The sequence below is a fragment of the Rhinopithecus bieti genome, unplaced genomic scaffold, assembly GCF_001698545.2.
Source record: "Rhinopithecus bieti isolate Rb0 unplaced genomic scaffold, ASM169854v2 scaffold_22745, whole genome shotgun sequence".
NCBI classification, from domain to species: Eukaryota; Metazoa; Chordata; class Mammalia; order Primates; family Cercopithecidae; genus Rhinopithecus; species Rhinopithecus bieti.
This window is the reverse complement of record NW_016810815.1, coordinates 1,214,770-1,238,238: the sequence shown is the minus strand read 5'-3', so window position 1 is coordinate 1,238,238 and position 23,469 is coordinate 1,214,770. Positions and strand designations below refer to the sequence as shown.

The following is a 23,469-nucleotide window of genomic DNA, read 5'->3' as shown; positions in this document are numbered from 1 at the left end:
AATTTGCTGTCTTTCTCTGGCAATAAAGTTCGTTATGTGGAATTACGGAGAGGATTAGTCCTCTGTGCAGCTGTTTATTTTTTCTTTCTAGGCACCATATCTCTAACACTTTCAGTCCACTGGCGTTTATAGATTGCTCTCCTACTGGGCTCCCACAGCTCTCTCACTGTGTGCCCTGCCGTAGCATACAGTACAATTGTGCCCACCGGTGACTCCCTCATGGCTTTTCTCTAGACTTTACAGAGTAAGAGTCCACATTTGTTCTTGCATATTCAGGGCCTACCCCACGCTGGTGCAAGGCAGCGAGAATGGTCTGAGTATGCCATTCCCTTTGCTTAAAAGCCTCCAGTGGCTTCTAATTTCTGTCAGAAAAAAGACCAAATCATTAGCATGGCCTGTGAGGTGTAAGAATATGCTTTCTAGGGTAATTGCTGGATATGTCTGAGGGTCTCCCCTGGTGCAGTGCAGTCCCATCAGTTCATGGGCTGTGGCTGTTTTGCCCACCAGCAGGTCCTCAGTGCCCAGCCTGGCATCCGGCCTGTAGTAGATGCTCCATAAATGTTTATTGGATGAACAAATGGAGTAAAAATAGTGGGCTTCCAGTGACTGATCTGAATCTATAAAATGAGAAGGTTGTTAGATCTGAGGTTCCATCCGTTATACAATATCTCAACACTTTACAACACTTAAAAAGTTCTCTTCACACTTTTTATTCCAGCCTTACGTTGATTCTGCAGGTAGGTAGGGCAGGTTTTGAAGTGCATAGAAGAAAACGGAAGCTTAGAGAGGTTAAACACATTGCCCAAGATGTAGCTATGAGAGAAGCTGAGGGTCCTAATGCCTCAAATGCCTCTTCTCATGCTCCTGGCTGCCTCAAGGTGTGGCTCCTGACACACTCATTGTAGAAGTCACAGGTGAGATAAGGCAACAGGGCTTCATTGGAAAAAGGCAGTTATGATAGTTTCCTTGGTTTTAGATGTTTCGGTTTCCTGATGATTGAGTTTGAGGAGTTGAGTTGAATCTGGAATGATGGGCTTAAGGTCTTGTTTCATGCTTATGGGGCAGAAAACACTGAACTTTCCTGTAAACGACTGAAGTATAGTAATTATTGGTACCTGTGATGATTAGTTTGTAACTAGGGTTAAAATTTGTGTTCTTGTTGAGAAGCTTTTTGTTTTGTTTTGTTTTTTAAAGGAGACACAGTCTTGCTGAGTCACCTGGGCTGGAGTGAAGTGGCTATTCACAGGTGCGATTATAGCACACTATAGCCTTCAACTCATGGCCTCAAGCAATCCTCCTGCCTCAGCCTCCCAAGTAGCTCCCAAGTGTCACTACACCTGGCTGACAAGCTTTTTTGATAAGATTAGAAGTTACTTGCTGATCGATATGTAGCATCCTTTGCTGTTTTCAGAAGATACTTGTTGTTTCAGTTAGTTTATTTCTTTAATGTATCTCTGGCTATATCCGCCATGGGACACTTTGGCAAAGAGCATCACTATGGCCTTTGTGCTTATCACATATAGTGTCCGTCTGTCCTGATGGTTACCAAGCATTGAGTCCACTCTTTCTACTTTACACATGAGGGTGGAGGCTTTGATAGAGTTTCATACTCAGGTGCCCTGATTCCCCACCTGACAAAGCCCGTGAACTCGAACACGTCCATATGCATGTAACAGTTTCTCAACAGCTGCCTACTCAGAAGGCTAAGGCAGGAAGATTGCTTGAGTCTAAGAGTTGAGTCTAGCCTATGCCTATGGTGAAGCATTTATCTCAGATGAAAGTGTCTGCTTCAGGGGCCTTTGTTGAATCTGCAGCATGACTGTGTGGGAACAGGATGTAAACTTGACTTAGCACACAGCTCCAATACCTAGTCCAGTGTTGGTGGCTAGTTAAGAAAAGACAGTGTCTGTTGTGGTCTGTTAACACAATCATGATTTCGGGGGGTTCATAAGGACTGAGAGATTCTGTAGTCAGTAGTACTTGTGGAACAGAGAAGCAACCTGGTATATAGAAAGATCAATGAATATGAAGTCAGAATGCCAAATGTGTCCATTTGCTTTGAGACTCCCACTTTCCATGCAAACAGGAATATCTTTGGTGTGCATGCATCCCTTTTCAGTAGGGAAGCCCCAGTTTTAATATCTGAGATTGTGTTATGAGGCTTAAGTCAGAACAAAGAGAGCTGGATGATTATCAAGGATTGTACCAATAACTGAAGGTAACCTTATTCCTCATTCTTCCCTGTCCTCCATAACTACTACTTGCCTACCAGCCCATCTGGCCATCTGGCCATCCATCCATCCAGTTCTTGTCCACGGTCTGCTGAGTGCCAGTGCTATGCCAAGTGTGAGGCCACAGTGGTAAAAAAAAAAAAAAAAAAAAAAAGGCCAAGTGTGGTGGCTCATGCCTATAATCCCAGCACTTTGGGAGGCCAAGGTGGGTGGATCACCTGAGGCCAGGAGTTCGAGACTAGCCTGACCATCTCCATCTCTACTAAAAGTACAAAAAATTAGCTGGGCACAGTGGCGCATGCCTGTAATCCCAACTACTGAGGAGGCTGAGGCAGGAGAATCGCTTGAACCTAGGAGGTGGAGGTTGCGGTGAGCTGAGATCACGCCATCGCACTCCAGCCTGGGCAGCAAGAGTGAAACTCCATCTCAAAAAATAAAAATAAAAAATAAATAAATAAATAAATAAAAAGACAGATCTGGTCCTTGCTGTACTTTAGCGTACAGTCTAGTAACAAGGTTAAATAACAAAAATAATAACAAGTACATAGAAAAGTAAATACAAGGGCTGGGTGTGGTGGCTCATGCCTGTAATCCCAGCACTTTGGGAGGCCAAGACAGGCAGATTATTCGAGGTCAGGAGTTCAAGACCAGCCTGGCCAACATGGTGAAACCCCCTCTTTACTAAAAATACAAAAGATTAGCTGGGCATGGTGGCACGCACCTTTAATCCCAGCTACTTGGGAGGCCTAGGCAGGAGAATCACCGGAACCTGGAGGCAGAAGTTGCAGTGAGCTGAGATGGCAACACTGCACTCAGGCCCTGGGAGACAGAGTGAGACTCTGTCTCAAAAAAAAAAAAAAAAAAAAAAAAAAAAAAAAAAAAATTACAGTGCACAGTAGCTGGGACCTGTAGTCCCAGCTACTCAGAAGGCTAAGGCAGGAAGATTGCTTGAGTCTAAGAGTTGAGTCTAGCTTGGGCAACGTAATGAGACCAGCCTGGGCAACATAGACCCTATCTCTAAAAAAACAATAATAATTATAGCACTGATGTCTGCAAAAGAGGAGTATAAGGTGCTAAGAGACCATATATTGAATAGCTTTCCTGCTAGGGGAGTCAGAGACAGCTTACCAGAGGAAGGGGCCTTTAAGCTGACACCTGAAAGATGAATTGAAGCTAGCCAGGTGGGGAGGTGACAGTTGCATCTGCCATCATCCTAGCTGGGAAAAGGGCATGGTGGACTCCAGATGTGCTGGGGAGCCAGCATGGCTAAAGCACTGAGAGCAAGGGAGGGACCGGTGTTCATGTTCTGGTCAAGGCCTTGTTTCCTTGGACTGTGCCAGAAATAATGGACAAATTATGTAGTTGCTGACTCATTTTTCATAACTCCTCAGCTGTCACCAAAAGCATCTATTACTGAAACATTACCCGTGGTTTCCAAGATAGCAATTGGCCTTATTTTTATTGCTTTAGAGATTGGTTGCTTCCTTTGCTTCTTGAAGGTGTAGAAGAATACTTGGACCTCATTAGTGGTTTTCAGTCATTAAGTAAACATTTACTAAGCATGTAATAGGGCTTGACACTGCAGACCCTGCCCTCAGGAGCACCAAGAATTGACAGATGGAAGTACATACATAATGATAATACTGTGTCTTGGGAAGTAGAGTAGTGGAAATGGAAGCTCATGGGACTGAGTAAGACTCACAGACTCTTAAAGATTTTCACTTTTCCAGGCAAAGCAGGATACAGGCAGAGGAAACAGATTGTACAAAGGTACAGAAACAGGAGGGAGTATGATGTGCTTCAGGGGTGGTGGGCAGTGTGGTGTTGCTGGAGCGTGAGGTTTGTGGTGGAGGATGGAGGGAGGAGGAGCTTGTTGGAGAGGTGGTTTGGGGTCAGTTCGCAGAGGGACTTGCAGACAGTGCCTAGGTGTGTAGGTGTTGTCTTGTGGTCAGTGGAGAATCATTGAAGCTGTAAGAGGAGAGAAGGATTGTCACTTGTAGTCCTGGTGGCAGTGTGGAGGATGATGGTGTGAAAGGGGACTAGAGATTGGGAGCTGAGTGAGGGTTATTATAGGAATTCGGGAGTGGGATGATGGGGTCCTGGCTCGGTGGATGGGGAGGTGAAGGCAGGCTCAAAAGAAACTGATGTAGAGGCCTCTCCTACTTGGTAGATGGGAGGAAGGGCGATGTCAGAGTTTCTCGCTCGGTGCCATGAGATGGCAGGACCAGTCACTGAGCTGTAAAACGTGAAAGGAATACCGGGTTGGTAGGGGAAGGTTGTGAATTTGGTTTGGGCCATTTTGAGTTTGGAATGGCTGTGGGATCGCTTGGTGGACCTGCCCACTTCGCGACTGGCCTGCTCATCTGCGGCTGAGAGAGAGATCTAGACTGGAACAGTGGTTCTCACACTCTAGAGCATCAGAGTCCTCTGTAGTGTTTGCAGGGAGGGAGGCTGGTAGTCTTATGTTTAAGGGCTTTCACAGATGGTTCCGATGCCCCAGGAGATCCTTGGGGTCATTCTTGGGTAGCTGGCCCCTGAAGTTGTATTGTCGGAGAGGATGGGATCACTCAGGAAGGCTGTGTGGTTGTGGATGAGGGTCCTGGCTGAATTGCTGGGGAGCATCAGCATGAGAGGTGGAAGTGGAAGTCAGGGAAGAAGCAAGAGGAGGAATGGGCAGCTAGGAAGAAAGACCGGAAGAACGATGGTGTGGAAACTGGTGGTGAGGGCACCAACCTCCACTTCTTTCCCTGCAGGGCTTCAGTTTTCTCATTTTTCTCTTTAGTAATTCATTAGGGAATTATTGCCCTGCCTCCTAGAACTGAGCCTTCCATGCCTGCCATCAACATTTGTTTACACTAGTGTCAGAGCCGGTCTCCCGTGAGAGGTTATGCTTCAGTTACCTTTGTTGTCGTGTGCAGAAGACTCTGAAAGAGGCTCTTTGCTGCAGACAGTCTCTACACCCTTCATCGCCTCCTAGCCGCCTTCTCAAGCAATTCTCTTGTGCCTTCTATTGCTGGTCCTTGGGACTAAAATCTCTGTCCCCTGAAGCCAGAGAGTTGCACCCTCCCCCATCTGACGTTGCGAGGTTCCGGATATATCTGCAACCTCAGGAATGTGTGTCTAGGTCCTAGGAAAGGCAGCTGATCGGAACAGCTGGAGTCTGAGAAGATGATTAAACCATTCAGATTAGACTAACGTGATGTATGGGTAGGTATCTGTGACTTGGGGTTGGGGTGCATCCCTGGTCCACTTTATATCCTGTGCTTGGGTAGCAGGGAAAAGCCTGTTATAGAATTTCTGGAACTTATGGGTGGAGTCTGAGAGTTAGAGTACTTGGGATCTACTCAGACTGCTGGTGGCGGTATGGGGGGTGGTCTCCTAAAGTGGTAAAAGTGGCGGTATGAGGGGTGGTATCTTAAAGTGGTAAAAGTGAAAGTCTGTCCCCTGATAAGCCTAAATGCCTGACTGAGCTTAGCTTACAGAACCAGGTGAAGAGCCTTCAATCTGAGAGATCCGGTGGGAAACTGATCTGTGATCCACTGTGTGTGTTGTTAGTATTACCCTCAACCCTAAGACCTTTGAGTGTAGGGCAGAGGCACAGACCCTGTTGCCGCTGACGCTGGTGCTGAAAGCCACAGCTGAGGAGTAGTGAGAAGGATCAGGGTTAACTTGAGGGAGAGTCCTTAATACCAGGACTGACCGCCATGGTGTGATGCCTTTTGCTTCTTAGGAAAGGAAGAAGAAAAGGAATTAATGTTGGTTGAGCTGAGAAACCCAAATGCCAGGCAAAGAGAAGGGAACAGTTGGATAGAAAGTAGCGGCAGGATGATGGGATATGTGTACCAGTACAGAACATAAAATGCTATTCAGCTCCTATAGAACATAAAGAAATGTTTCAAAATAAGAGGCAGACTGAGCTGTGTTCAAATCCTGCCTTTGCACAAATACTACCAGTGAGGAATTTTTATTTTTTATTTTTTTTGGAGACGGAGTCTCGCTCTTGTTCCCCAGCCTGGAGTGCGGTGGCGCAATCTCGGCTCACTGCAACCTCCACCTCCTGGCTTCAAGCAATTCTCCTGCCTCAGCCTTCCATGTAGCTGGGATTACAGGTGGCCGCCACCACGTCTGCCTGATTTTTGTATTTTTGGTAGAGACAGGGTTTCACTGTGTTCACCAGGCTGGTCACAAACTCCTGACCTCAGGTGATCCGCTTACCTCAGCTTCCCAAAGTGCTGAGATTACAGATGTGAGCCACCGCGCCTGGCCAAGGATGCTCTTACTGGCTGTCAGTTCTTGGATATGTTACCTAACCTCTTTGGGCCTCAGTTTTCTTACTTTCTCTTTAATAATTCATTAGAGAATTATTGCGTGGATTTGGTGGTGTATTTCTATGGATAAGGTGCTTAGCACAGTACCTGTCACAGAGTAATGGTTCAATAAATGGTGATGATAGTGATGATGACCATCATGTGAGTACCTCTGTAAATACCTCCATTGGACCAAATCTAACCTATATGATAAATGTTTGAAATAAAGAACATCAACAGTAACAAGTTCAGTATGAGATTAGCAACATGAGAGGGAAAACCAGATCCACTGGCAAAATTACTGGAACACCAAGAGGATAAGGATAGCAGTGGAGAATCATAAAAGCATGACATGATAGCAAATGAAAAGGTACAAGGTCCAGGAACTATTAAGCATGATCAAAGTAGTCTTGTTGGCTGCGAAGAAGAGAGGCAAGAGATTCTGAATCAATACCTGGAGATGATGAGGACAAAGTAACCTTAGTCCTTAGTGATGACAGAAATTTTCTTTTTTTTATTTCTTTTATCTTTTTTCTTTTTTTTTTGAGACGGAGTTTCGCTCTTATTGCCCAGGCTGGAGTGCAATGGCGTGATCTTAGCTCACCGCAACCTCCGCCTCCCACGTTCAAGCAATTCTCCTCCCTCAGCCTCCTGAGTAGCTGGGATTACAGGTATGCACCACCACGTCTGGCTAATTTTGTATTTTTTTTTTGTTTTAGTAGAGATGGGGTTTCTCCATATTGGTCAGGCTGGTCTCAAACTCCCTACCTCAGATAATACGCCTGCCATGGCCTCCCAAAGTGCTGGGATTACAGATGTGAGCCACTGTGCCTGGCTGATACAAATTTTTATTGCCACTTCTACTTCCCTGAGTATTTTAGTGGATAGACATTGTGGGGAAGTGGCATCAGGGATTTATTTATTTATTTATTTATTTATTTATTTATTTATTTATTTATTTTGAGACGGAGTCTCGCTCTGTCACCCAGGCTGGAGTGCAGTGACCAGATCCCAGCTCACTGCAAGCTCCTCCTCCCGGGTTTACGCCATTCTCCTTCCTCAGCCTCCTGAGTAGCTGGGACTACAGGTGCCCACCACCACGCCCGGCTAATTTTTTGTATGTTTTTAGTAGAGACGGGGTTTCACCGTGTTAGCCAGGATGGTCTCGATCTCCTGACCTCGTGATCCGCCCGTCTCGGCCTCCCAAAGTGCTGGGATTACAGACTTGAGCCACCGCGCCCGGCCAGGGATTTATTTTTATTTTTTCAGAGATGGAGTCTTGCTCTGTTGCCCAGGCTGGAGTGCAGTAGTGCAATGATAGCTCACTGAAGTCTTGAACTCCTTGGTTCAAGGATCCTTCCACCTCTGCCTCCTAAGTAGTTGGGACTACAGGTGTGCACCACCACTCCTAGCTTAAAAAATTTTTTTGGCCGGGCGCGGTGGCTCAAGCCTGTAATCCCAGCACTTTGGGAGGCCGAGACGGGCGGATCATGAGGTCAGGAGATCGAGACCATCCTGGCTAATACGGTGAAACCCCGTCTCTACTAAAAAATACAAAAAACTAGTCGGGCGACGAGGCGGGCGCCTGTAGTCCCAGCTACTCGGGAGGCTGAGACAGGAGAATGGTGTGAACCCGGGAGGCGGAGCTTGCAGTGAGCTGAGAGCCAGCCACTGCACTCCAGCCTGGGCAGCAGTGCAAGACTCCATCTCAAAAAAAAAAAAAAAAAAAATTTTGTTTAGAGATGGGCTTTTGCAGTGTTGCCCAGGTTAGTCTTGAACTCCTGGCCTCAAGTGCTCCTCTGCCTCAGCCTTCTGAGAATCTGGGATTACAGGCATGAGCCATTGAGCCTGGCTGCCAGGATTTTTTACCTAATGTTTGTTTATTTTATTTTATTTTATTTTATCTTATGTTATTTTTTAACTCTAAAGCCCCATGGTTATAATTAGGCTTGTTACAGAGAAGCCTCATATTAAATATGTATTGAATGGGTAAGATGAAATCAATTAATCAGTTCCTGGCTCTTTCTAAAGAAGTTTAAATATAGTAATAGTGACAATATTATATCTCCAAATGTTGGCAAAGATTTAAGGCAATTCCTATGAGATCTTTTATAAAGTTTGAAAAAAATAATGATGTTTACCTGGAAAAAATAAGTTGGTAAAAAAAGAAGACATTTATTTATTTTCAATTTTTTTGAAACAGGATCTTGCTCTGTTGCCCAGCCTGAAGTATAGTGGCACAATCTTGGCTCACTGCAACCTCCACATCCCAGGTTCAGACAATTCTCATGCTTCAGCCTCCCGAGTAGCTAGGATTACAGGATTGTGCCACCACACCCAGCTAATTAAAAAAATATTTTTAGTAGAAATGAGGTTTCATTTTTAGTGGAGATGGATTTGGCCACCTGGTCTTGAACTCCTGGCCTCAAGTGATCTGCCCACCTCAGCTCCCAAAGTGCTGGCATTACAGGCGTAAGCCGCTGCTCCTGGACAAGATAGTTTTTTAAATGAGTGAAATTGCCTTTATTTTTCCAGATTCTTATTCATTTCTACACATGTTTGAGTTGCCTACTATATAAAAGCAGTGCTAAACTCTTTGTTGAGGTAATATAAAAATGGCTATCTGTGTTATATGTTCTCATTTAACTCTTATCACTCTCCTTGTGAGAGAGCCACTTTAGGTTGTGCTATGAGTGAGAGAAAATGCAAAATAACAAAGACATAAACAAGTTAGAAGTTTCTTATTTGCAAGAAGTCAGAAGGTAATTAGGCCAGAGTAGGTACGGAGCCTGCATAGTCAGAGACCCAGGTTGCTTCTAGGTCCAAAGTGACTTCATGGCCTAAAATGGCTGCAAGAACTCTAGCCTTTCCATATGCATTCCAGCCTTTGAGGGCTACTGTCCAGAAATTCGGCATGATACCTCTTCCATCTCATTCATTTAATCTTGGTCTTACGACCACAACTAGCAGTAAGGGAAGCCAGGAAAGGTAATCTACACTCCAGGAAGCCATGGCTACCTAAAAGAAGAAAGGGAGGATGACTACTAGTGGGCAGCGTCATAGCAACATTATTAGTAATTGCCAAAAATGGAAACAACCCAAATATCTACCAGTTAATGAACAGAGAAACAAAATGTGGCACATACATATAAAGGAGTATTATTCAGTCATAAAAAAGAATAAACTACTGTTTCATGCCTACTATGGATAAACCTGGAAAACATTCTAAGTGAAAGAAGCAAGATGCAAGTCCATGTACCGTATGATTCTGTCTGTATGAAACGTGTAGAAGAGGCAAACCCAAAGAGACAGAAAGTAGATTCGTACTTGCTGGGCCTCGTGGCAGGGGGAGTGGGGAGTAACTGCTGATGGATTGGGCACAGGATTTCTTTTTTTTTTTTTTTTTTTTTTTTTTGAGACGGAGTCTCGCTCTGTCACCCAGGCTGGAGTGCTGTGGCCGGATCTCAGCTCACTGCAAGCTCCGCCTCCCGGGTTCATGCCATTCTCCTGCCTCAGCCTCCCGAGTAGCTGGGACTACAGGCGCCCGCCACCTCGCCCGGCTAGTTTTTTGTATTTTTTAGTAGAGACGGGGTTTCACCGTGTTAGCCAGGATGGTCTCGATCTCCTGACCTCATGATCCGCCCGTCTTGGCCTCCCAAAGTGCTGGGATTACAGGCTTGAGCCACCGCGCCTGGCCAGGATTTCTTTGTAGGGTGATAAAAATGTTCTGGAATTAGATAGTGGCAATGGTTGCGCAACTTAGTGAATATGCTAAAAATCACTGAATTCTGTAGATGAATTTTATGTTGTGTAAATTATATCTGAATTTTAAAAAATAACTTTTATTAAATTTTAATTGTACAAAAATAAGAAAGGCAAAAAAGAAAGAAACAGCCATCATCTCATTGTCAATACCTGGGGTGTATGTGTCCAGACATTTTTTTGTGTGCCTGCCTCAAAGTTCAGTTGATAGACACTACATTCTCTCTCTCCTGTCGGGAGCAATGTGTTGGGATTAGCATAGTCCACAAACATGTTTTTTTTTACTAGTGCTTCGGAATTCCTCTGTTGTTAAGACTGTTACGTCGGAAACAATATTTGGCCATGGTGGAAACCTTAGCATGTTCGGAGTCAGAAGACCTGGGTGCCTCTTCCAACTTACATTGGGTTTGTGAGCTTGAGAGAAGCACTTAGTCTCACTGTCCTCATTTTGAAAAGGGATTGTGAAACTTTGTGGTATCTTTCTTACTAGAATGGCAAAAATGAAGGGAGAAAAAGACAATATTATGTTGGTGAGGTTGTGGAGTGATCAGGTTTCATACTGCTGGTGAGAGTATAAATTGGTCTAGCCACTTGGGAAAATTGGCATCATCTATCAAAGCCGAACAGATACATACCTGATGACCCAGCAGTTCCACTCCTTGGTACCAACCCAGCTTTGAGACAGACACAAAGAAATGCATATGGATGTGTACCAGAAGGCATGTTCAGGCTCGCTTCTAGCAGCACCATCTGTAATAGCTCAAACTGGAAACAATCCCAGTGTCCATTGGTAGTGGAAGGGATAATACATGTGGTACACGCCCATGATGGAATACTGTAGTCGATTAGAGTTAATGTACAAGCCCATGAAAACAATCCGATGAATTTCACATAATGGTCATGCGGATAGAAAAGTTTATAGACCGTATGAGTCCACTTACATAAAGTACATTATATAATGTACATTATAAAACAAAATGTTATAAAACATTTTTATAAAACAAATGTTATACAAACATTTTATAAAACAAAATGTTGAAACATTAGAACATATAATTAATTTACAAATACATATACACATGTTAGAGGTGCTTTGCTTAATTTTTTTTTAACTGTTGGTCATGAAGGATCATAAAGTTTGGTGAGCCAAGGCTTGCTGCCACAAGAGGGGGCAGTCTGAGCCAAGGCCAGGCTGTGGATGCAGCCAGTGAGTAGGTGAGCCTCATGCTATTCAGTTGGTGGCCTGTGTTAGGATTGCTTTCCTTGTTGTAGAATCATGAAATGTGGGGCAGGGGAGGGTGGTGGTGAAGCTGACAAAGGGGCAGGGGCCTGGAAACCAGCCGGAGGGCTGAGAAGAATGAAGAGGAAGCTTGGTGAGAGGACGAAAGGAAGGCAGCGCTGGCGTGGCATCCAAATAGAAGAAAGGAGCCGGCAGGGGAGGCCGGAGACCAGCAAGGCTAAGGAAATGGGAGGAGAAAGAGGGGCGGGGCATCATCAGGGCTGGAGGGATGACTCCAGAAAGAGGGGCTGGTGAGCAGGTTAAAGCTGCCATGAGGTGGGAGAGCCTTAGGCCACTATTCTCAACAATTAGCAGCAGGAGGTTCTGGGACCCCAGAGGCGCCAGTGTGACCCCAGCCTTTGGGCAGGGGTTACTGAGCGGGTGAGTGTCTGATGGGAAAGTAGCCTGGGGTTCAAGGGTCAAAGCTGTTCTGAAGATGTTCTTAGGCAAAGAGAAGAACTAAGGGAGTGGCAGAGACTGAGGTTGCAAGAGAAGGGGCTGACTGCCTGACTGGCAGCTGGGAGTGGACCCCAAGTCCAGGGCCTGCCACCAGCGCTGGCTCAGTGGATGCCTTTCTCAGAGGTGGGAGGGGAAGATCAGGTGAGAAGAGGGTCCTGAGGGAGCAGAAGTCACCTTCTCTCAGTGTGGGTGGTTGTGAGGCTGCCCACCTCACAGCCTACCCTGGCTGTGCACACATGTGGAGTAAGGTGTGGGGTATGGTGAGGGGGTGCTTTGGAACAGCTGCCATGGGAGACAAGATGAGCCAGCGGCCACTGAGCTCGTAGCATGTCGTGCACAATGCTTGCGTGTGCCTGCATGGGCGGCGTGCCATGCCCACCCTCCCTTGCCTTTATACTCTTTTCACACAGCAACATGCTCCTGGGGCAGGAACATTTGTGTCCAGGCATTCCTGAGGTCCCTTCTTGCTGGGTGTGCCCAAGGCCTGGGCTTGGTTTTTGGCCTGTCGGAATGCATTTTCCCACAGAGCCAGTTTTTCTTTGGGGTTCATTCCCCATGCACACCTTACGTGCTTATTTACCACAGCATGTATCCAAAGCATGATGGGAAAGGAAAATAGTGATCAAATAGGATGAATTCCATGATTTTAGGAGAGGATTTGCCACCTGATTGGCTAATGATGATATCAAATATGGATGCATGGGAAAAGTATTTTAACATTTCAAAGAATAGATTGAAGTCAGGCCTTATAGCACTGTAACTGGTCCAAATGAGCTTTGAAAGACAAGTCTTAACCATATGGAACATCAAGGTAAATCGAATTATTTTTCCTACTTTTATAGTGGCTACTGTTTGGAAAGAGACGTGCTGGGAAGGTATGTCCTATTGATTAGGGGTTATGAAGCCCAGCATGTATTCCTGGTAAGTCAGTGCGCTGACCACAGTGAAGTGTACCATCTTGAATAGGCGGTCATGCCGTGTGGGCACCCACAGGTGTATACTGGATACAGGGGAGCCGGGTGGAGCTGTAGTCAGAGAAACCTCCTGCCAAGTGGAGCCCTATGGGACTGAGGCGCTGCAGAGTGTATTTCAGGACATCGGGCAGCGTCCGCGAGCCACCCAACAGGGGATGTGTTAGGGGTTTCTTCACCACATGAAGCTCTGGGGTTTTCTCTGTTGCTTCTCCTGTTGAGGGTTTTTTAACCGTCTTTCTCTCTCTGCCGCCTCCTTGTGCACACCTCTTTTTGCTACCCTGTCATGCTGTCACCCTTGTGTTCCCATTGGTGTCTGTTCCCCCAACAGCTGGGCTTACTTGGGCAACCTCCTGTCAACCTCAGTCAGCTCCCTGTACCTATCCAGAAGCCCCCTCCTCTCTCTTTCCAGTTCACCTCCCTTCCTCCCTTGGAGCTGTCCTTGCTCCAGACCCTTAATCAGAAAAGGGCCAGCTCATTGTGTGTTATGTTTGGCCATAGGAGAATAGGGTAAAGGAATGTGAAGACAAGTAAGACTTGAGCCTTGTCTTTAAGGAACTACAAACTAGTTGACCTCCCCTCCCCAGCGCTGTGGACCATTCTTGCCCCCTGAGATTCTGCCCACCTCATTTGGCACCTCTTCTAAGAATGCTTTTCTGCTCTCCCCAGTTCGCAGGAGCTCTCCTTTCCTTAAACCCTCATGGCACTGTGGCCCTGGCCACATTCTACATTGCATTGTGCTGCTTTGATCTGTTCTGTACCTTCTACCTTATCTCCTCGACTAGACTTTAAGCTCTTTTAAGGCAAGGTCTGTGTCTTGCTCAATGCCTTACACACAGGAGACGCTCAATAAATGTTACAAGACTGAAATCAGCATTGAATCTGTTATGGCTCCCAGCATCTGTCCCCTTTGTTGCCGTGGCACTCAGGTCTTCAGCTAACGAGAGAATATGGGAAGAAGCAGAGAGTGTTTACCTGGAAGAATGCTAGGTGCTTCAGTTTAGGTAGGAACAGCCACAACAAATGTTAAAAGCTGAAATATTATAATATTTCTCAGATTCTTCTGGTAGCCTCACTCTTCTGTCAACCTGTTTTTACAAAAGAGGCAGAAGGTAAAGTTTCTGATGCATTTCTGCACAGGGGCCCAGTCTTCTTTGATACTGCATGATTAACAACACTATAAGTAACTCATATAGTACTTTGAAGAAGCACATTCCCAAAACTTTATGTGTCAGTGGATTAGTTCTCCTAAGGAGGATGCTAGAAACAACCAGTCTTGGTTTTCTCATATGCTCCCTGCTTTAAACAAAGGAGTTATCACAGAGATGAGATTCAGAGATGAGTAATTTCTCTGAAGTCACACAGCAAGGAAGTGACAGAGTTGGACTGGAGTCAAGGTCCGTCTCTGGCTCTAGAAGTGGAGCTCTCTCCACTGTCTGATTAGAGTTGGATTCCATTAGAAGCACTCAGCTGCCCCTTGGTGCCTATGCTCTTGGAGGGGCTGTTGGAATCCTGCCAGTCCCAAGGAATCTGGGCTGAATTGGCCCGAATCCATTCAGCTAGGGGAGGACTGCCTCCCCCCGTTGTCACCACAGGAACCAAAGGGCAGAGAATCTGTTTCCATTTCTCTTAGGAAGACCATAGTCTGCTAACCCATTTCACCTGGGCCCACCTGGATGACAGCTCATCCCGAGCCTCAGGCATGCTAAGGCAGCAGGAGCTCGAGCAGTCTGTTGTGAACAGGGGATAGAGAACTTGCACTCACTGACAGGCAAGTGACATTGCATTTAAGGCCAAGAGTGGCCATGGGAGGGAGAGAAGGAAGCCAAGCTTCATACTTGCAGCAGTGGCGCTTTTGAGGCAGGATGAATGGAATGACTGCATAAGAACTTTACAAGGAGAGAACTCCCAAAGAGAGGAGATTAAAGTATATGAGAGGCTTTCTGGAACTAAAAGTCAATGAAGAACTGAAATTAGTAGTTTGGAAGGTCAAAGGAAAAATATTTCATAATCCAGAGTAATAATGACAAGAAATGGGGATAATGAAAATGTGAGGTACTTAGAGGTGGTAGCAAGAACAGATTTATTTATTTATTTATTTATTTCCAAAGGAAAGAGAATTAGGCTTTCTTTGGGCTTCCCCTGTGTAACTCTGGAGGCTGGAAGACAGTGGGCTGGTGTCTCCAGGCTATTAAAGGGAGAGGGCCTGAAGTTCTCTATATACCTAGCCAAGAAGTCAGTGAGGTGCCATTGCGTAAGAAAGCCATTTTCAAACATGTGAGGGCACAAAACGTTTATTAAATGTAACTGAGGAAAATATCCCATGAAGTTCTCTAACCCAAGGACAATGGAAGTGGAGTAGAGATGTGGAGACAGGGAAGGAAGGAGTGCAGGAAACAGGAATGACACTTGTTTTTTTTTTTTTTTTTGGGATGTAGTCTTGCTCTGTTGCCCAGGCTGGAGTGTAGTGGCATGATACCAGCTCACCAAAACCTCCATCTCCCGAATAGGTCAAGTGATTCTCCTGCCTCAGCCTCCCGAGTAGCTGGGATTACAGGCATGCACCACCACACCCAGCTAATTTTTGTATTTTTAGTAGAGATGGGGTTTCATCATGTTGGCCAGGCTGGTCTCGAACTCCTGACCTCAGGTGATCTGCCCACCTCGGCCTCTCAAAGTGCTGGGATCACAGGCGTGAGCCACTGCGTCCAGCTGGAATAGCACATCTTTTAGTGCATGTAGTTTAATCTCAATGGATTAAACTGCGGTGAGTTGGAATTTCTATTATTAAATTATGAAGAGTTCTAAAAATAAAGGAGATCTGTTGTAAGGGAAAACATGATAATAGTTTGAGAATAAAAATTCTAAACCATTTCTACAATACCTAAGGCTTTGGGAGGAAGGATGAGAGAGTGGGGAAACAAGTGCATTTCAACATAGAGCACACAGAACATGACCACATAGCTATTCATTGTGTTACAGAAGGAGAGATAAGGGTTCAATTTTGACTATTAGAGATCAGAACTTATATTAGGACTAGATTTGGTTGCATGTAATAACGCCTGAACGACACTGGGTTTACACCATCACATAAAAAAGTAAAAAGATGGGCAGTCTAGGCTGGGTGTGGTGGCTCACGCCTGTAATCCCAGTACTTTGGGAGGCCGAGGCAGGCGGATCAGGAGGTCGGGAGATCGAGACCATCCTGGCTAATACAGTGAAACCCCGTCTCTACTAAAAATACAAAAAAATTAGCCAGGCTTGGTAGCGGGTACCTGTAGTTCCAACTACTTGGGAGGCTGAGGCAGGAGAATGGCTTGAACCTGGGAAAGTGGAACTTGCAGTAAGCCGAGATCTTGCCACGCACTCCAGCCTGGGCGACAGAGTGAGACTCTATCTCAAAAAAAAAAAAAAAGGTGGGCAGTCTAGGGTTGGTATAGTGGGATCAAAGACATCATGGACCCATGTTCATGCCACTCTTCTATCCATAGCAGATTGACTCCTGAAACAGTGTGGTTGCTTGAGCTCCAGTCATCACACTCGCATTCCAGGATTCAGAGGAGATAAGGAGAAAGATGTGCCCCTTCCTTTCTGACACACTTCTTGGAAGTTTTACATAGCTTTAACATGTGCATCTTCTTGAGCAGAGCTTGGACACACTGAGCTGTAAGGGAACCTAGGGGTGCTTGGCTAAAGATGGGAGCTAAAGAAGACAAGGAGAAAGATAGGAACTTGGCCTCAAAAAATAATGACTACCAGGATGCAAATTATAACAATAGGTTCAATGGCAGAAAGGTTACAAAGATGGATAAAACCAGTGTTAGCAAGTGAATGGGGGAAGTGGGTGCTCCTTTACATTACTGGTAGGAGTCTGAATTGTTCAACTTTTGGGGAACATGATCTGAGAATATCTAACTTTGAAATACCTGTGTCTGGCAATCCAGCAGCATACTTCTGTGAATCTCTTCTGCAGAAATAAAGCACCGATGCAAAAAGTGGTACATACAATGCCATTTTCTGCATCATTGTTTATAGTGGCAAAAGGTGAAAAGTAGGGGAGCACCCATCAGCAGTGTTGGAAAGCTCTCTATAAACTGGCGTGAGAGAAGGCCAGGATATATCATTAGGTGTAAAAACTTTGCTACCCTACCTGAGGAGCTCTGTCTAATCTCCCTCTCTGATGCTTTGGCCAGTTGAATGCTCTACACCTTTTGAAAATGTAAGGTTTTAGGTGGTGTAGTAGCCGTAGGCCCTGTCTGTCTCTATTCTGTTAAACCTGCAACTTCACCATTGACATGATTTGTCTGGGCCCAGCAGGCATGGAGGGCATGACCCTGGTCTCTGGCATGAGCCCTGCGTGGTTACGTGTTGCCAGGCAGAAAGGCATGGAGGAATGTGCTCTTGGTGGCTCAGAGTGAGGTGGGTGGAAGGGGGAGGGCCTACAAGCAAGGGTGGGTTGATGGCTTCTTATTTGTACACCGCTAGTGGGTTTGGCTATAGCAATAAGGATATGTTTTCAAAGTAAGCTTGCTCAGAAAAGGGTTTACGAGTCATGGAAGCTGTGGGTGGCCACAGCTGTGACAGTCCAGTGAGGAAGATGAACACACACTTCACGACAAAAGTTTTGAGTGTTATGGAGAAGTCTAGATGCCCTAAAAGCTGTAGGAGAAGGACCTACCTAGGGCATCGCAGGAGATTTCGCACAGGAGGTGACATTTAAATGAGAATGGAAGAGTAGGAAAGAGCCAGGAGTAGAGGAGGGAGGAGGGTTTTAGGGAGAGGAACTAGCCCCTGTTTTTGCTGGTGGTGAAAGAAGCAGGCTGGGTGTGGCCAGGGATGTGCCTGAATGACCTTCTGGGACCTTTGTGGTATCCACAAATCTCTCCTTCCTTGGCTGGGCTGTACCTACAGTGGAGCTACTTCTAAGGGCTGGAAGTGGGAGAGGCTGGCAGAGGGTCTGCACATCAGCACAGAACATGCTCCCCCACTGGGCTCTGTGATTCTCTTTGCTCCCCAGTCCTGCAGGGTCGCTTGTGTCTGTCAAGGCACCTTCTCTCCTTCCAGTCCCTTTGTACCATCCTTGAGCCTTTTGGGGCAGCAGAACCAGGCAGCTTGGGTGCTCATGGGCTTGCTTGAGCATCACAGTCTCTGACCTTTCTCCTTTCCATAATAGGCTGGGGAAGTACTCATTCGTTTTTATTGAGAACACAATAGACTATGCTGGGCACTGTGCTGGAAACTGGGGATGAAATAACAGTATTTGAACACTTATCCCTGCCAGGCACTGTGGTCAATACTTATTGCACAGAGATGGCTTCAGTTAAGGAACTTAACACATATAGAGCACTTGGACAAGTGCCTGGTACCCCTGGTGCTCCTGAGTGCCAGCTGTTGCTATTAATGAATCCTTACCACAGCCACATGAGATGAGTACAATCCTGTATCTCCACTTTACAGAGGGGGAAATAGAAGTCGAGAGACACTTGCCACATTGGTGGCATATGGCAGAGCAGATTCAAACCCAGGACAGTTGGACTTCCAAGTCCTGTCGCTCTCTGAGGGTGAGTGAGATAGACACAGAGGGTGAATGGGATAGACATGACTCTCGCCTTACAGAGCTCTTATGGTTGAGCAGGGAGCAGCCACAATGGCAAGTGAGAGTGACAAGCATTGCAGAGGGCTAAGCAGAGGGCCTGCAGAGGAAGGCCATGGACCCAGGCTGGGGGCCTGTTGGGTGGAGGGGAAGGAAAACAGTATTCTATGTAGAGTCCTCAGTGTGATCTAAGTCACTTCCTGCTCACCTATGGGATACGTTTCGTTCGCCTCTGGGCTTTGGTGAGGAGGTACTAGTTCAGTCATCTGTGTACAAGCTATTAATGATTAATCATTTGAGTGCAGGGGTGTGGCTACTCATACAAGCCAGCGTTCTGGGATCTTATCTCCCAGGCACTCCCATGGAGGCTAACCCCTCCTTTTCCAAGCAACCTGTGCCCTGAGGTCCTGTCACACTTCTTTACCTTGTGCAAATAGCCTGGGTTATGAATCTGTGCTGCCCCATCCGCCTCTCACTCCACTTCTGTTGAGTGAGTGAGCACATTCAGATGTCCTGTTGGACTGTTCCATTGCACAGTTAGAAATAAAGAAATGAAGCATCATTATAAACCTATGCTTGAAAATCCAAGCCACGTAAATTCTGCTATGATTCTGCCACCTGCCACGCCAGCATACTGAATAGCGTTTGTGTTTGTGCACATTTCTTCCAGTCCCTGTCCACCGGCCGGGTGTATATATATATAATTTTTTTTTTTTTTTTTTTGAGACAGAGTCTGGCTCTGTCGCCCAGGCTGGAGTGCAGTGGCGCGATCTCGGCTCACTGCAAGCTCTTCCTCCCAGGTTCACGCCATTCTGCCTCAGCCTACCTAGTAGATTGGACTACAGGCGCCCGCCACCATGCCTGGCTAATTTTTTTGTATTTTTAGTAGAGATGGGATTTCACCGTGTTAACCAGGATGATCTTGATCTCCTGACCTCGTGATCCGTCGGGCAGGTATATTTTTATGCTGCTGTGTACAAAAGTGCATCTTGTGTCTTGCTTCCTGGACATGATTGTATGAAATTGAGTAGTTAGGTGATTGGCCACCAGGTGGTGCTGCAGCACCAGGCACCAGACCCGAACCTGGGAACCGCTGTCTTTAGTACCTGGCTCCGAGCCATCCTTGTCTGTGGAAGTTCATTTTCAGTTTTTTCCCCTAAATGCTGTGTCACTCATAAATGTTTTCCATACTTATTTCAAAAGAAACCAGAAAATATTGAAGTGTACAAAAATAGAAAGGAAAAGTGCCATACAATAATGCCTTTAAGAGGCAGTGATATTAACAGTTTAGTGAATATCCTTCTGTACTTCTATGTGTGTGTTCACATGTGTTATAAAGATTTTAAAACATGTTCACGTGTCATTTTCTCCGTGAGAACTTCTCATATAACCCCCCACCTTTAAAATTATGACCTTGTCTAGTGGCAGAGGGGGTGGGGTTTGTCAGGGAAGGAGGGATGATTAATGGATACAAAGAATAGGAAGAAAATTGAATAAGATCTAGTATTTGATAACACAACAGGGTAATTGTAGTCAATAATAATATAACTGTACATTTTAAAATAACAAAGGAGTATAATTGGATTGTTTGTAACAGAAAGGATAAGTGCTTGAGGTGACAGATAACCCATTTACCCTGATATGATTATTATACATTGTATACCTATATCAAAATATCCCATATACCCCATACATATATGCACCTGCTATGTACCTGCAAAAATTACAAATAAAAAGTGTTAAAAAAAAAAAAAGAAAATTATGACCTGTCTCCCACTCTGCCTACTTTTCTCTGCTTTACTTTTTCCTTTATCACTCGCCACCAGCTGGCAAGCCTTATCTTTTACTGAATGATTTACTTATTGTCTGTTTCCCCCACTAGAACATACTGGGGGTTTGGGGTTTTTTCTTCACTGCTCTATCCCTAGCACCTAGGACAGTGCCTGATATATACTAGCTTTTCAGCAAATATTTATTGAATGAAAGCATGAGAGTGGGTGTGCCCTGAGTTTATGGACATTGCTCTCTGTCAGGAAATACTGATCTCCCTCACCTTTTTATCCACCGCTTAGTATCCCATTGAATGGAGGTTCTAACTGCCTGTACTGGAGCACATTTATGTGCTTTTCAAGTGTTTTCCTAGTCTTTTTGTAGCGAGTGTTACAGTCAGTAGCTTTCCTGGAACATACTCTCTGGTTGTCTATCTGATGATTTTCTTGCGTTGTTCAAACTCTGGGGTTAGTGCTTTAGAAAAAATAGCTCATATTAATCCTCACACCAACCCTGTAAGAAAGATGCTGCTTTTAGTTTCTGTCTTTCACCTGATGAGAAAGCTGAGGTTTAGAGAGAACAAACCCGCTCTTCGGGTCCACCCATCTTCCGAGTGTTGAGCCGTCCTACATTAAGGATGTTAATTCATCATCTGTCATGTGACATCACTAACACCCTTTTCCCAGTGTATTGACTGCCTTTCATTTTTTTCTTGATGTCTTTTCCTGTATAGAAGGTTTAATTTTAATGTAGCCAAATCTGCCAGTAGTTTTCTGGCTTTTGTACTCTTAGAGAGGACTTCTTTACCTCCAAATTATCTTAAAAATTTGATCTGTGTTTGCTTTAGTATTTTTCCTTTTTTTGTTGTTGTTTAAGTCTTGAATCCATCTAAAGTTTATCCTTATATGTGATATTGAGTAAGATTTTAAACAAATTCCTCCTTTTTCCAAATGAATAATAGATTGTTTCATCAACATCTATTGAAGAATCTGTCTTCTCCACTGTTTGAAATGCCTCTTGGTTATATGTTACTCCTCACATATACTGGATCCTATGTTCTGGACTGTGTCCTGTCCTGCGAATCTGTTCCTCTGTTTCTGTGCCATTTATCACTGACTGTGGCTTCCTGGCAGGAGAAGACCCTTCTCACTGTAGTTCTTTTTTGAAAACGTCTTAGCTGTTTTTAGTTATTCTTCCAGATGAAATTTTAAATCAATTTGTTGAGTTCCAGAATGAATCCCCTTAGGATATGGAGTGAACTTGCATTTTATTTATAGATTGATTAGATGGAGTTGATGGCTTTACAATACTGTCTCCTTATTCAAGGGAGTGAAATGTCTCTCCTTTAAGTCTCTTTTTTTTTTTGTCTTTTAGTAAGGATTTATAATTTCCTTCAAATGATTTTTGTACATTTCTTTTAAAGTTTATTTCTGGATATTTTTCTCTTTTGTTAGTGGGCTCTTGGACCATTACGCTTTCTAGTTGATTGTTGTTTGTACAGAGGAAATTGTTGATTTTATGGCTGGATAGATATCATTCATAGATTTCTCTTTAATCCACTTCCATTTGCTTGAAATCTACATATTCTGCATAATTTATAGTTCATTGATGTCATCCTTTTCTGTATTTTAATGCTGCAGCAGACTTTTTCCTTTTTTATTTTTGAGATGGAGTCTCACTCACTCTGTTGCCCAGGCTGGAGTGCAGTGGTACAATCTCAGCTCACTGCAACCTCCACCTCCTGGATTCAAGCGATTCTTCTGCCTCAGCCTCCCGAGTAGCTGGGATCACAGGCATGCATCACCACTCACGGCTACTTTTTATATTTTTAGTAGAGACAGGGTTTTGCCATATTGGCCAGGCTGATTGTGAACTCCTGACCTCAAGTGATCTGCCCTCCTTGGCCTCCCAAAGTGCTGGGATTACAGGTGTGAGCCACCGCACCAGTCTTATGTTTTATTTGTTTGGTCCTTTGAACAGGACCTGGAGAGTGGAAGGCAAATGTGTGGACTCATCTCATCATCTTCCAAGTCTATTAGTTGAGGTTGATGTGAAAGTGTCACCTGTCCCTGTGCCCTTCTGGCACCTCCAACCCACACCATTAACCCTACAGTGCTCTCCATGGAATGTGGGCTGACCCTGAAGAGCCTTTGAAACTGGGCACAGGTTTTCCGTTTTCCTGCCACCTGGGGTGTGCCCTTCACTCCTGAAGTCTTCCTCCTACTGCTTCCTGGACTGCTTTCACTCCCCATTTTCCAGCCAGACCTTGCCCACCCTGTCTGTCTCTGTAGACAACTTCCTTCTTATTTGAAGGGAAGGACTAGGCTGTTCATTATGAAAATGAGGGCTTAGAGCCAGGACTCAATGCTATTTGTCAACAAGGCCCAATAATGTAATGTGGGTATCCTGTTCTTCCAACCTACCCCTTGCCTCAAGGTTTCTGAGGTACCTCATCACAGAAGAAACAGCAGCCAAGGAGAACTCAGAGATCCTCAGTATGAGCCCCGCACCGCAACACAGGGCCCTCTGGTCAAAGCTGGGTTGGAGCAGGTAATGGGCTCACAGCCCATGGGGACCTCCCACTTGCGCAAGCTTGATCTAGGTCTGGGTCCCATACCATCCGCCAGCCGGCAGCAGTGTATGGGACATGCAGGCCTGGTGGGCACCCTTAGGCATGCACACAGGAGACAGAGAGGGCCAAGCTCAAGCAGGGGCCCCAGTTCACCACACACCTCTCAACAGCAGTGGAGAGAAGAGAAGGCCTTTAATAGGTGATGATCTTTTGGCACTCAGTGACACTAATGGATATGGTCCTGTCCTGACCTGGCCTGGTACCAGCCAGACCAATAATGCTTCTGCCTTTGGCAGGATCTAGGAGGGAGGGAAAAGGAGGATGAGATCCCCTGCTCCCTACACGCCTCCACAGTCCACCTTAGATGGATTCTGTTTGGCCCACACGTGACAGGTGTAAAATGCCTGAATGTCAACACCCAGGGCTGCAGTCCTCCAATAATGGTTTTCACAGGAAATGTTGAGACCCCTGTTTTAGACGTGTTCCTAAGGGAGATTGTGGGGAGGGAGATTGGGTGGGGACGGA

At 45.4% G+C, this 23,469-nt stretch overlaps 1 protein-coding gene across 12 annotated transcripts in view; it reads left to right on the top strand.

Moving 5' to 3' along the window:
* The window catches only part of RALGPS1 (Ral GEF with PH domain and SH3 binding motif 1), a 311,271-nt gene that overhangs the window by 7,225 nt on the left and 280,577 nt on the right, over positions 1–23,469 (top strand). Inside the window, exon 1 of one of the 12 annotated variants that reach the window (XM_017892873.1) lies at positions 7,195–7,209. The exons of the other annotated variants lie outside the window; for them this stretch is intronic. The gene's annotated coding sequence lies outside the window, so the exon portion shown is untranslated. Of the gene's footprint in view, positions 1–7,194; positions 7,210–23,469 lie in introns of those variants that run through there. 12 annotated transcript variants of the gene reach the window in all.